Source organism: Sus scrofa, chromosome X (assembly GCF_054392235.1).
Source record: "Sus scrofa isolate SSC_HxYL_T2T_F1_AM1 chromosome X, Sscrofa_HxYL_maternal_Yorkshire_Landrace_v2.0, whole genome shotgun sequence".
NCBI classification, from domain to species: domain Eukaryota; kingdom Metazoa; phylum Chordata; class Mammalia; order Artiodactyla; family Suidae; genus Sus; species Sus scrofa.
The window spans coordinates 91,425,545-91,440,022 of NC_139401.1; positions in this window are offsets into that span (position 1 = coordinate 91,425,545).

A 14,478-nucleotide genomic window follows, 5' to 3' on the forward strand; every position below is an offset into this window, starting at 1 on the left:
ACAAACAAACAAAACTCTGCACCCTGAGAAGTCCCCCACACCAGCAATATAGAGAAGGAACTTTGGAGTATTAGAGGAGAACACGGTAATCAGGCTAAAGCACTTAAAACAGAAATGGCCCTCTACAGGAGTTCCCGTCATGGTGCAGTGGTTGATGAGTCCAACCAGGAACCATGAGGTTGTGGGTTCAATCCCTGCCCTTGCTCAGTGGGTTAAGGATCTGGCGTTGCTGTGAGCTGTGATGTAGGTTGTAGATGTGGCTCAGATCCTGCGTTGCTATGGCTCTGGTGTAGGCCAGCAGCTACAGCTCCGATTGGACCCTAGCCTGGGAATCTCTATATGCCACGAGAGTGGCCAAAAAAATGGCAAAAAGACCAAAAAAAAAAAAAAAGAAATGGCCCTCTACAAAAGGTCAGCATCATTTCTATTCACTTCCCAGCTATAAGCAGAGGTGGACAGGGGCTGGGAACTGAAATTCTAGGTTTGGAGATCAGACTCAGACAGAAAACAAGGGCTGGCTACCTAGGGAAAAGCTAGGATTGGTAGCATGGAGACAATCTAGAAGGACTGGAGTCTAGAACAAGCACATTTGAATTTGTAAGCTGAGGAATCCTGGTTGGGCTTAAAGACTCAATAATGGTATTAGGGAATGCTGGAGAAAAGGGGCTGGATCCACCACTATACTCTTGCCTCCTATGAGTGCTCTTGGACTGCAAGACCTCAACTGCCCCAGCTCCAGGATTTGCTCTTGAGCAATGGCTGCTTAGCAGCAGTTGTGGAGAACCCTACAGCCCTTAAGGTTACAGAGAAAGTCAAGTAAGTGGAGGGAACTCAGGAATAGCACAGTCCACACAGTCCCAGCCAGCAGCCAAGTGGGAGAACAATGAAGTGACTGCTATAATGGCATAGAAGTCTCAAGGGATCTCAGATGGCCCTTTGTGTGGGTGGAGAGCCCCATTTTCCCTAGGGACAGAAGGTGTTTCTGGAAACTCATGATAGTCTGGAATTCAGCAGGGGGTCTCCTAAGACAACAGAGACCTCTGGATTTCTTAGAGGGTGGATAAAGTTATTTCAGAAGCAGCACAGAGAGGTGGGTTTCCAAAAGGGGCCTTCAGGGAGGGCACAGAGATACAATCTGCCTAAGGGACAGAGTGTGATTAGGGAAACAGCATAGGCTGTCTGTGTTCTGTAAGGGGCTTCCTGGGTGGGCACAGAGCCATGATTTGCCTAGGGGGCAGTGAGATGTACCTTGGAAGCATTGCAAAGAATCCTGGAAATCTGCAAGAGGCATTCTGTGCAGGTTGAGAGCTGTGAAAAGCCCATTGAACTGCTAAAGCTATTTTAGGAAGAGTGCAAATGGTCCTGGGAATCACAAAAGGCCTAGTGGGCAGGTGAAGAGGTGCCATCTGCACAGGAGATGGAGAAAGTGAACTTGGAAACAGCACAAAGGATCCTAGGAGTTACAAAAGTCCAGGTGGGCAGGTGGAAAACCTGAAAAGGCATAGTGAAAGGGCAAATTGGTGGAGATTACTGCTACAGAAAAAATTAAGAGAAAATAATGAAAAGAACTGAGGAGAGCCTAAGAGATTTCTGGGACAACATTAAATGTACCACCATTCACATCATAGGGGTTCCAGAAGAAGAGAGAGAAAAAGGGCCAGAGAAAATATGCAAAGATATTATAGCTGAAAACTTCCCTAATATGGGAAAGGAGACACTCATTCAAGTCAAGGAAGGACAGAGAATCCCACAAAGGATGAACCCAAAGAGAAACACAATTAGACACATACTAAACAAACTGATAAGAATTAAATGCAAAGAAAAAATATTAAAAGTAGCAAGGGAAAAGAAACAACATACAAAGGAATCCCCATAAGGATAACAGCTGATCTTTCAGCAGAGTCTCTACAAGGTAGAAGGGAGCAGCAAGATATATATAAGGTGATGAAGGGGAGGAACCTAGAACCAAGAATACTATATATAGCAAGGCTCTCATTCAGATTTGAGGGAGAGATCAAAAGCTTTTCAGGCAAGCAAAGGCTAAAAGAATTCAGCAACACCAACTACTAAAGGAACTACAGAAACTACTAAAGGAACTTCTCTAAGCAGAAAAGAAAAAGTCACAACAAGAAACAAAAAAAATTCAAAAGAGAAAACTCATTGGTAAAGACAAAGATAATATGAAGGTAGAAAATCATACATTGATATAAAAACTAACAGACAGGAGAAGAGGAAAAGACAAACGCAGAACAACAAAAATGCATTCGAAAATAAGTGAACCTCAAACCAAAACAATAAGTATCATAGACACACACATAAAAATGAAAAAGTAATCCAATCACAACACTAAAGATAGTCAACAAATCACAAGAAAAGACAACAAAAGAAGGAAAGAAAAAAAAAACAAAGTAACAATTCAGAGCAGTTAATAAAATGGCAATAGATATATACATACCCATAATTGCACTGAATGTAAATGGATTAAATGCTCCAACCAAAAGATACAGACTGGCTGAGTGGATACAAAAATAAGACCCATATATATGCTGTTTACAAGAGACCCATTTCAGACCCAAGGACATATACAGACTGAAAATGAGAGGATGGAAGATATTACATGTAAGGGGAAATCAAAGGAAAGTAGAAGTAGCAATACTCATATAAGACAAAATAGACTTTAAAATAAATAAAATCATAAGATTCAAAGGACACTACCTAATAATCAAAGGATAAATCCAAGAAGAAGACATAATAATTGTAAATGTATATGCACCTAACATAGGATCACCCTAAAATATAAGGAAAGTGCTGACAGCCATAAAAGGAGGAATTGACAATATTGTCAACATGACTATACTACTCAAGGCAATCTACAAATTCAGTGCACTCCTTACAGAATTACCAAGCACATTCTTCACGGAACTAGAACATAATATTTTAAAAATGAAATGGAAACATAAGAGACCTTGAATAGCCAAAGCAATATTGAACAAGAAAAATATAAATCGAGGAATGAAGCTTCTTGATTTTGACAATGCTACAAAGCAACACTCATCAAAACAGTATGGTACTGACACAAAAACAGAAATATCAATCTATGGAAAAGGATAGAAAGCCCAGAAATAAACCCAAGCACCTACAGTCAACTAATCTATAAAGGATGAAAGAACATACACTGGAAGAAATATAGTCCTTCAATAAATGGTGTTGGGAAAACTGGACAGCTACATGTAAAAGAATCAAAGTAGAACACTATCTAACATCATACGAAAAAATAAACTCAAAATGGATTAAAGACCTAAATGTAAGGCCAAATACTATAAAACTCCTAGAGGCGAACATAGGCATATCACTCTTTGGCATAAATCACAGCAACATCTTCTTTGATCAACCTCCTAGAATAAGGTCAATAAAACCAAAAATAAACCAGTGGGACCTAATTAAACTCATGTGTTTTTGCACAGCAAAGGAACCATTAAAAAATGAAAAGACAACCCACAGAATGAGAGAAAATCTTTGCCAATGATGCAACAAGGGCCTAAACTCCAAAATATACAAACAACTCATACAACTCAACAACAAAATAACCCAATTAAAAAATGGACTGAAGACCTAAATAGACATTTCTCCAAAGAAGACATACAGATGGCCAACAGACACATGAAACAATTCTCAACATCAGTAATTATTAGAGAAATGCAAATCAAAACTTCAATGAGGTACCCCCTCACACCAGTCAGGATGGCCATCCTGAACAAGACAACAATTAAATGCTGGAGAGAGGGTGGAAAAAAAATGGTACCCTCCTTCACTGTTGATGGAAATGTAAATTTGTACAACCACTATGGAAAAAGTATAGAGGTACCTTAGAAAACTAAATATAGAATTACCATATGATCCTACTACTGGGCATATATCAGCCAAAACTTTCATTGAAAAAGATGCATGCACCCCTATGTTCATTTCAGCACTATTGACATTAGCCAAGACATGGGAACAATCTAAATGTCCATCAACAGATGAATGGATTAAGAAGATGTGGTACATATATATAATGGAGTATTACTCAGCCATAAAAAAGACAAACTAATGTCATTTGCAGCAGCATGGCTGGAACTAGAGATTCTTATACTAAGTGAAGTAAGCTAGAAAGAAAAAGACAAATACCATACGATATCACTTATTTCTGGAATCTATGTCTAATTATATTTTCTGCCCACTTTTAATTGGGTGTTTGTTTTGATATTGAGCTGCTTGAGATGTTTGTATGTTTTGGAAATTAATCTCTAATCAATCTCATCATTTGCAAAGTTTTTTTGTTAATGGTTTCCTTTACTGTACAAAAACATTTATTTGTAATTAGGATCCTTTTTTTATTGTGGTTTTTATTTTAATTAGTCTAGGAGGTGGACCAAAAGGATATTTGTGTGCTTCAAAGGGTGTTCTGCATAGGTTTACCTCAAAAAGTTTTATAGTATCTGGCCTTAGATGTAGGTCTTTAACCCATTTTGAGTTTATTTTTGTGTATGGTGTTAGAGAATGTTTTAATTTCATCCTTTAGCATGTAGTAGCCCCATTTCCCAGTACAACTTATTAAAGAGAGACTGTGTTTTCTCCATTATGTGTTCTTGCATCCTTTGTCATAGATTGTGGGTCATAATTGACCATAGTGTGTGTGTTTATTTCTAGGATTCCTATCTCACTCCACTGTTATATATTTCTGCTTTTGTGCAAGTACCATACAGTTTTAATGACTATAGCTTTGTGGTGTGGTCTAAAGCACGGCACCTGATTCCCCAGCTCTGTTTTTCTTTCTCGGGATTGCTTTGGCTATTCAGGGTCTTTTGTGTTTCCATATAAATTTAAATTCTTGTGATTTTAGTTCATTGAAAAAATATCATTGGTAATTTGATAGGAATTGCATTGAATATGTAGATTGCCTTGGGTAGTATAGTCACTTTGATAATATCCATTCTTCTGATCCAGTAGCATGGATATCTTTCCATCTATTTGTGTCATCTTCTCCTTCTTTCATCAGAATTTTATAAATATTATCTTTAATTCTGGTCTATTTTTTAGGGCCACACTCGTGACATATGGAAGTTCCCAGGCTAGGTGTTGAATCAGAGCTGCAGCTGCTAGTCTATGCCATAGCTACAGCAGTGCCAGACCATGTCAGCAAACTACACTATAGCTCATGGCAACACCATATCCTTAACCCACTGAGTGGGGCCAGAGATTGAACCCGCATTGTTGTGAACACTAGTCAGGTTTTTTACTACTGAGCCACAAGGTGAACTCCAGAATCTTATAATTTTTAGAGAACAGGTCTTTTTTTCTCCATAGGTAGGTTTATTCTTAGGTATTTTAGTATTTTTAATGTGATGGCAAACAGGATTGATGTTGTGATTTCTCTAATAGTTTATCCTCAGTGTACAGAAATAAAAAAATTCTGTATATTAATTTTGTATTCTGAAGCTTTACTGAATATATTAATGAGCTCTAGTAGTTTTTTGGTGGTGACTATGTTTTTTACATATAATATTTCATGTATAAATAGTGGCAATTTTGGATTCCTTTTATTTAATTTTTAAAAATTTTTATTATAGTTGATTTACAACATTCTATCAATTTCTGCTGTACAGAAAAGTGACCCAGTTATTCATACATTTATATTTAGTCATATATTCTTTTTCTCACATTACCCTCCATCAAGGTCCATCACAAATGACTGGGTATAGTTCCCTGTGCTATACGGCAGGATCTAATTACTTATCCATTCCAAATGCAATAGTTTGCACCTATTAACCTCAAACTCCCAGTCTGTCCCACTCCCTCCCCCTCCCCAGACAACCAGAAGTCTATTCTATATGTCCATGCGTTTTTCTCATTTATGTAGATAGGTTCTTTGTGCCATATATTAGATTCCAGATATAAGTGATATCATATGGTATTTGTCTTTCTGACTTACTTCACTTAGTATGAGAATCTCTACTTCTATCCATGTTGCTGCAAATAGTATTATTTTGTTCTTCTTTATGGCTGAGTAGTATGCCATTATGTATATGTACCACACCTTCCTAATCCATTCACCTGTTGATGGACAGTTGTTTCCATGTCTTGGCTATTGTGAATAATGTTGCAGTGAATATATGGTGCATGTATATTTTCAAATGAAAGTTTTGGTGGATGTATGCCCAGGAGTGGGATTTCTAGATCATATGGTAGTTCTATATTTAGTTTTATGAGGTACCACCATATTGTTTTCCATAGTTGTACCAATTTACATTCCCATCAGCAGTATAGAGGGTTCCCTTTTCTCCACACCCTCTCTAACATTTGTTAATGGTTGAATTATTAATGATAGCCATCCTGACCAGTGTGAAGTGGTACCTCATCATATCTTTTATATGAATTTCTATAAATTAGTGACATTGAGCATTTTTTCATGGTCCTGTTGGCCATCCATATGTCTTCTTTGGAGAAATGTCTATTCAGGCCCTCTGCCCATTTTATTCAGGTTGTTTGTGTCTTTGCCATTGAGTTATATGAGTTGTTTGTATATTTTGGAGATTAAGCCCTTGTCAGTTGTGCTATTTGTAACTACTTGCTCCCATTCCATATGATGTCCTTTTTTATGGTTTCCTTTGCTGTGCAAAAGCTTTTAAGTTTGATTAGGTCCCATTGGTTTATTTTTGCTTTTATTTCTATTGCCTTGGGAGGCTGACCAAATAAAACATTTGTAAGGTTGATGTCAGACAATTTGTTGCCTATGTTATTTTATAGTAGTTTTATGGTGTCTTATGTTTAAGTCTTTAAGCAATTTTGAATTTATTTTCAGGCATGGTGTGAGGATGTGTTCCAGTTTCATTGATTTACATGCACAGGTCTAGTTTTCACAGCAATACTTGCTGAATAGACTAGACTGTCCTTTTCCCATTTTATATTCTTGCCTCCTTTGTCAAAGATTATTATTATTATTTATTTAGGATGCATGTGTGGCATGGAACTTCCCAGGCTAGGGGTCAAATCAAAGCTGCAGCTGCTGTCCTATGCCGCAGCTACAGCAAAGCAGGATCTGAGACATGTCTGCAACCTACATGACAAGCTCACTTAATGTCAGATACTTAACCCACTTAGCAAGGCCAGAGATTGAACCCACAATCTCGTAGTTACTATTCAGGATTATTACCACTGAGCCACAGTGGTAATTCCCAGATTAATTTACCTTAAGTGTCAGGGTTTATTTCTGGGTTCTCTATTCTGTTCCATTGGTCCGTATGTCTGTTTTTGTATCATTACCACACAGTCTTGTGGTGATGGTATAAAAAATGGTAGTTTTGTAATATTGTCTGAATTCTGGGAGCATTTCTCCCCCTGCTTGAATTTTTGTTCCTCAGGATTACTTGGCAATTCTGGGTCTTTTATATTTCCATATAAATTTTTGTGTTGTTTGCTTTAGTTCTGTGAAAAATGCCATGGCTCATTTGATAGAGATTGCATTGAATCTGTAGATTGCTTTCGGAAATATGGCAACTTTTTAAAAATATTTTTTTATTTGTTATTTCCCCAATATGATTTTTTTCCTACTGTACAGCATGGTGACCCAGTTACACATACATGTACACATTCTATTTTCACACATTATCATGCTCCATCATAAGTGACTAGACATAGTTCCCAGTGTTACACAGTAGGATCTCATTGCTAATCCATTCCAAAGGCAATAGTCTGCATCTATTAACCCCAAGCTCCCAATCCACCCCACTATCTCCCCCTCCCCCTGGGCAACTACAAGTCTATTCTCCAAGTCACTGATTTTCTTTTCTTTGGAAAAGTTCCTTTGTGTCTTATATTAGATTCCAGACATAAGTGATATCACATGGTATTTGTCTTTCTCTTTCTGACTTACTTCGCTCAATAAGAGAGTCTCTAATTCCATCCATGTTGCTGCAAATTGCATTATTTCATTCTTTTTTATGGCTGAGTAGTATTCCATTGTGTATATGTATCACATCTTCCTAATCCAATCATCTGTTGATGGACATTTGGGTGGTTTCCATGTCTTGGCTATTGTGAAGTGTGCTGCAATGAACATGTGGGTGCATGTGTCTTTTTAAAGGAATGTTTTGTCTGGATATATGCCAAAGAGTGGAATTGCTGGGTGACATGGTAGTTCTATGTATAGATGTCTAAGTTACCTCCATACTGTTCTCCATAGTATGGCCATTTTTATGGTAATAATTCTTCCAATCCAGGACCATGGAATATCTTTCCATTTCTTTGAATCCTTTTTAAATTCCTTGATTAACATTTTGTAGTTCTCAGCATGTAAATCTTTTACCTCCTTGGTCATATTTATTCCTAGGTCATTTAATTTTTGTGGTGTGATTTAAAAGCTATTTTATATTCCTTCCCTAATATTTCATTGTTAGTATAGAGAAATGCAACCAATTTCTGAATGTTAATCTTGTACCCTGCTACTTTGCTGAATTTGTTAATTAGTTTGATTATTTTTGTTTGGAGTCCTTAGGCTCTTTTATATATAGTATCATATCATCTGCAGAGAGTGACAATTTTACCTATCCTACTTTGGATACATTTTATTTATTTATTTTTGTTTGTATTATTGCTTTGGCTTGGACTTACAATACTCTGTTGAATAAATGTGGTGAGAGTGAGTGTCCTTGTCTTGTTCTAGATTCTAGTGGGAAAGCTTTCAGCTTTTCTCCATTGAGTATTAAATTGGCTGTGGATCTGTCATAAATGGATTTTATTTTGTTAAGGTGTGTTTCCTCTGTACACACTTTGGTAAGAGTTTTTATCATGAATGTATGTTGGACTTTGTCAAATGCTTTTTCTACATCTAATGAGAAGATCATGTGGTTTTTGTCTTTTCTTTTGTTAATGTGGTGTATGACATTGATTGATTTGTGTATGCTGAAACATCACTGTGAACTTGGGATGAATCCCACTTGGTCATGTTGTATGACTTTTTCATATGTTGTTGAATTTGTTTAGCTAAAATTTTGCTGAGAATTTTTGTGTCTATGTCATCAAAGGCATTGGTCTATAATTTTCTTTTTTCAGTAGTATCTTTGTCTGGTTTTGGTATTGGGGTGATGGTGGCTTCATGGAATGTCTTTGGAATTTTTCCTTCTTGGTCAACCTTTTGCAAAAGTTTATGAATGATGGGTATAAATTCTTCATTTTATATTTGGTAGAATTCTCCTGTGAAGCCATCTGGTCCTGGACTTTTTTTTTTTTTGAAGGGATTTTTTTTTTATTATATGTTCATTTTCATTTCTAGTGATTGTCCTGTTCAATTGATCTATTTCTTCTTGATTTAGTTTTGGCAGACTGCATGTCTCTAGAAATTTGTCCATTTCTTGTAGCTTATCAATTTTGTTGGCACTGAATTGTTCATAGTATTCTCTTTGGATGTTTTGTATTTCTGCAGAATCTGTTGAGATTTCTCCTTTTTCATTTTTATTTTGTTCATGTCAGTTCTTTCTCTCTTCTTGGTGAGTCTGTCCAGAGATATGTCCAGTATTTTTTACACGTTCAGAGAACCAGCTCTTAATTTTTATTGATTTTATTCTATGATTTTTTTTCAATCTCTATTTTATTGATATCCTCTTTGATCTTTATGATTTCCTTCCTTCTTCTGACTTTAGGTTAGGTTGGTGATTTGCAATTTTTCTTATTTTTTTGATGGAAGGCCTGTATCTCTATGAACTTCCCTCTAAGACCTGCTTTTGTGGCATCCTGTAGATTTTGAATGGTTGTATTTTCATTGTCATTTGTCTCAAGGTACATTTTAATTTACATTTTAATTTCCTCATTGACCCATTGGTTTAATAGCATGTTGTTTAGCCTCCATGTAGACAGTATTTTCTCATTTTGTCCCCTGTGGTCAATTTATAGTTTCATGCCATTGTGGTCAAAGAATATGCTTGAGATAATTTTTATACATTTAAATTTGTTCAGGTAAGTTTTGTGCCCCAGTACATCGTCAATCCTTGATAATGTTCCATGTGCACTTAGATATACTCTATATTCTGATTTTTTGAAGTAACATCCTAAAAATATAAATTAAGTCTAAGTTTTCTATTGTGTTATTTAAGATCTCTGTTGCCTTATTGATTTTCTCTCTAGAGGATCTGTCCATTGATGTGAGTGGGGTGTTAAATTCTCCTACTATTATTGTATTCTCATTAATTTCTCCTTTTATGTATTTTAGTATTTGTTGTTGCTTTAGAACGCTTCTATATATTAGGCACATTACGTAGTGATGAGCGTATTATCCTTTTATCAAATTGATCTTTTTTCATTAAATAGTGTCCTTCCTTTTCTTTCTTTATGGAATTTGTTTTAAAGTTTATTTTGTTTGATATGAGTATAACAACTCCCACTTTCCCGTCTTTTCCACTGGCATAAAATATCTATTTCCATCCCCTAATTTTCAATTTATATGTGTCCTTTGACCCAAGGTTTATCTCTTGCAGGCAGCATATTGCAAGCTCTTGGTTTTTTTTTTTTTTTTAATCCAGTCTGCCACTCTATGTCTTTTTATTGGAGCCTTCAGTCCACTGACATTTAAGGTAATTATTGATAAATATGTATTTATTGCCATTTTAAACCTTTTTTTTCCCAGTTGATTCTATGTTTCTCCTTTGTTCCTTCTCTTTTATTTTGTTTGTTTGTTGGTTGATTTCCTATAGTTTATGCTTGTGTCCTCTGTTTTTTAGTGTTTGTGAATGTATTTTTTTGGTTTTGATTTGTGGTTGGCTTGTTTTTGAAGTATGTTAACCATTTCCTACTTCTGCTTGTTTTAGCCTGATAGTCACATAGGCTCAAACTCATTCTAAAAATAAATAGTCTAGATTTCCTTACTTTCCTTCCCCACATTTTATGATTTTGTCCTTTTTTACATTTTAATATTTATCCTTTTGCTGTTCCTTGTGTTTATCATCATTTTTACAACAGTTTTTTTTCTTTTAGATCTGTATAATGTATTATTTAAGTGATTACTTTCCAGTTTTGATTTCCTTCATTTTATTTATTCTTACTTTTTTATTTAGTTGAGACCTTTCAGTATTTCTTTTAGAATGGGTTTAGTATTGCTGTATTCTTTTAGCTTTAGTTTGTTGGAGAGTTTCTGTATTTCTCTTTCTATTTTAAATGATATTCTTGCTGGGTAGAGTATTCTAGTCTGAAAAATTTTCCCTTTTAGAACTTGGAATATATCTTGTCACTATCTTCTGTTTCATAGTGTTTCTGTAGAGGAATCAGCTGAAAGCCTTATGGGGGTTCCCTTGTAATTAACTCTTCATTTTTCTTTTGCTGCCTTCAGAATCCTCTCCTTATTCTTAACTTTTGCCATTTTTATTATAATATGTCTTGGTATGGGCCTCTCTGCATTCAATTTTTTGGGGGGCCCTCTGTGCTTCCTGTTTCTTGATATCTGTTTCCTTTAGATTTGGGAAGTTTTCAGCTGTAATTTCATCAAATATATTTTCAGCCCCCCCCCCTTTCTTTTCTTCTCCATCTGGAATCCCTGTTATGCATAGATTTGCCCACGTTGTGTTATCCCACAGATCTTTTATATTGCTTTCATGTTTTTTAATTTGGTTTTCTGTCTGCTGTCCTGAGTGCGTGATTTCCATTATTCTATCTTTCAAGTCACTCATTCGTTATGCTGCATTACTCATTCTTCTCTTCAGTGCATTTAACTCAGTTTGCATATCTGCAGATGAATTTTATAATTATTCTTGGCTCCTCCTTATATTTTCCAGTTTTTTCCTAAAATAATCTGCATTACTGTTCATATCTGCTCTTAATTCCTTTATATTCGCTCTTAATTCCTTCAGTATTTTCATTATGTCCTTTTTGAACTTGTCTGTTAAACTGCAGAGTTCCGTTTCATTGTTTGCTTTTCCAGGGGAATTCTCCTATTCTTTTAACTAGGAATAGTTCCTGAGCTCCTTCATTTTGCTTATATTTTTCTTAGTCTGTGAGTTTAGGGAAAACAACTCCTATAGTCTTAGAGTCTTGGAGGGTAATTTTATGCAAGATTGCCCCTGTGTAGTATGTGAGGGCTTACTACATATATATATATATGTTGTGTGTGTGTGTGTGTGTGTGTGTGTGTGTGTGTGCGCGCATTTGAGAGAGAGAGAGGAAGAGAGAGAGAGAGAGTGCTGATTTTGGTTTGGATGTTTGCTGTCTCTTTTCTCAGTGTGTGCAAGCTGTTATCCACTTGATAGCAGGTATGTGGGTGTATTTCCTGCACATATTTCCAGGGAGATGAAGGCAATGTGCAGGGCTAGTAGCCTGTGCCTGGTTCCTGGGCCCTTGACAGTGGTGGGGATCCATGGGGAGGTGGTGCAGGCTGCTCCTTGTTTCAGGACCCTGGGAAATGACAGTGATCCTCAGGGAGGTGTAGACAGCACTCAGAACTTCTGGCAGTGGCGGCAGCAGGGTGTGTGCATTCCCAGGGGAGTGAGACAACTAGTGGTGCTCAGTTGCAGAGTCCTCCTCTGTGCTGAACTCTGAGGTGACTAGGGCTGCAGGTGGTGCCTGTTCACAGACCCCTAGTGGTGGCAGGCCATACCCACCTCAGTAGTCTCAGGTGAATGTGGTGGTTCCTCCCAACTGTAGCCCATGCCAGAGGTGCCCTGTCACCCACTGCCCACACAAGAGGCACAAGAACCCTTGCAAGAGTTTCCTGTCTGCCCATAGCCCATACAAGAGGTGCCTAGCTACCTATAGCCTGTTCAATAGGTTCCCCACCATCCAAGAGATGGCATGTGTGCAGAGAAAGATATTCCTATGATAGTACTGCCTTTCATCCTCTTGTCCTCCCCAACAATGGTGCCTTGCTTCTCCTGTGGGCAAAGTTCTCCTCCCGGTTTCCCTTGGCTTTGGTACTCTACTCCCCAGCTTGTGACACACCACTACCTAGCCCTTCAGGCCGTCTCCACACAGCCAACCCTAGAATTATTACCATAAAAATGGCCATACTATGGAGAACAGTATGGAGGTAACTTAGACATCTATACATAGAACTACCATGTCACCCAGCAATTCCACTCTTTGGCATATATCCAGACAAAACATTCCTTTAAAAAGACACATGCACCCACATGTTCATTGCAGCACACTTTACAATAGCCAAAACATAGAAACCACCCAAATGTCCATCAACAGATGATTGGATTAGGAAGATGTGATACATATACACAATGGAATACTACTCAGCCGTAAAAAAGAATGAAATAATGCAATTTGCAGCAACATGGATGGAACTGACCTCTGGAGCTTGAGTTTCAGCACCAGCCCAGGCCCGAGCAACCTAGGTTATGGTGTCTAGGGATGGTGGAACTGGTGATTTGTGTGGCTCTTCCTTTGATTTGCCCTCTTCAGTCTGGCTTCTGTGCTTTTCTCCAAGGCTTTGAGTTCCCTCTCTCTTGACTGATCTCCCTGTCAGTTAGATGGCTTCCCAGGGTGTGGGTTTCTTTCCTCTTTCACAGCTCCTTTTCAGGAATGCTGGTCCAGTTCTGATTCCTTTTTTTTCCCCCTCTCTCTTCTCTCTTTCTCTCTTTTTTTTCCCCTTTTTTCTACCCAGTTGTGTGGAGAGTTTCTTGCCTTTTTGGAGGTTTAATTCCTTCTGCCAGCATTTAGTAGATATTATGTATGAATTGTTCTACAACAAGCTGTAGATGGCTTGTTTTGATGTGTTTGTGGGAGAAGGTCAGTGCCACATTTTACTCCTCTGTCATCTTGATCACACCTCCAGATTTCTTTTATTTATTTTTCTTGCCTAATTTCTGTCACTAAGATATCCAATATTATGTTGTATAAAAAACACTGTGCATCCTTGTCTTGTTCCTAATCTTAGAGGAAATATTTTCAGCTTTTCACTATTGAATAGGATGTTAGCTCTGGGTTTTTCATATATGGCCTTTATTTATGTTGATGTATGCTCCTTCTATACCTAATTTGTGGGGAGTTTTTATTTTTATTTGATATCTTTCTGCATCTATCAAATTGATCATATGATTTCTAGTTTATAATATGTGTAATATGGAATATGACATTGATTGATATGCTGCTTTTTTTTTTTTTTTTGGCTTTTTGGCTTTTTGCTATTTCTTTGGGCCGCTCCCACGGCACATGGAGGTTCCCAGGCCAGGGGTCGAATCGGAGCTGCAGCCACCGGCCTATGCCAGAGCCACAGCAACACAGGATCCAAGCCGCGTCTGCAACCTACAGGACAGCTCACGGCAATGCCAGATTGTTAACCCACTGAGAAAGGGCAGGGACCAAACTTGCAACCTCATGGTTCCTAGTCAGATTTGTTAACCACTGCACCACGACGGGAATTCCTGATACGCTGCTTTTGGAGTAGCCTTGCATCCCTGACAAAACTCCTACATGATCACATTGTATGACTCCTTTAATATACTGTTGGAT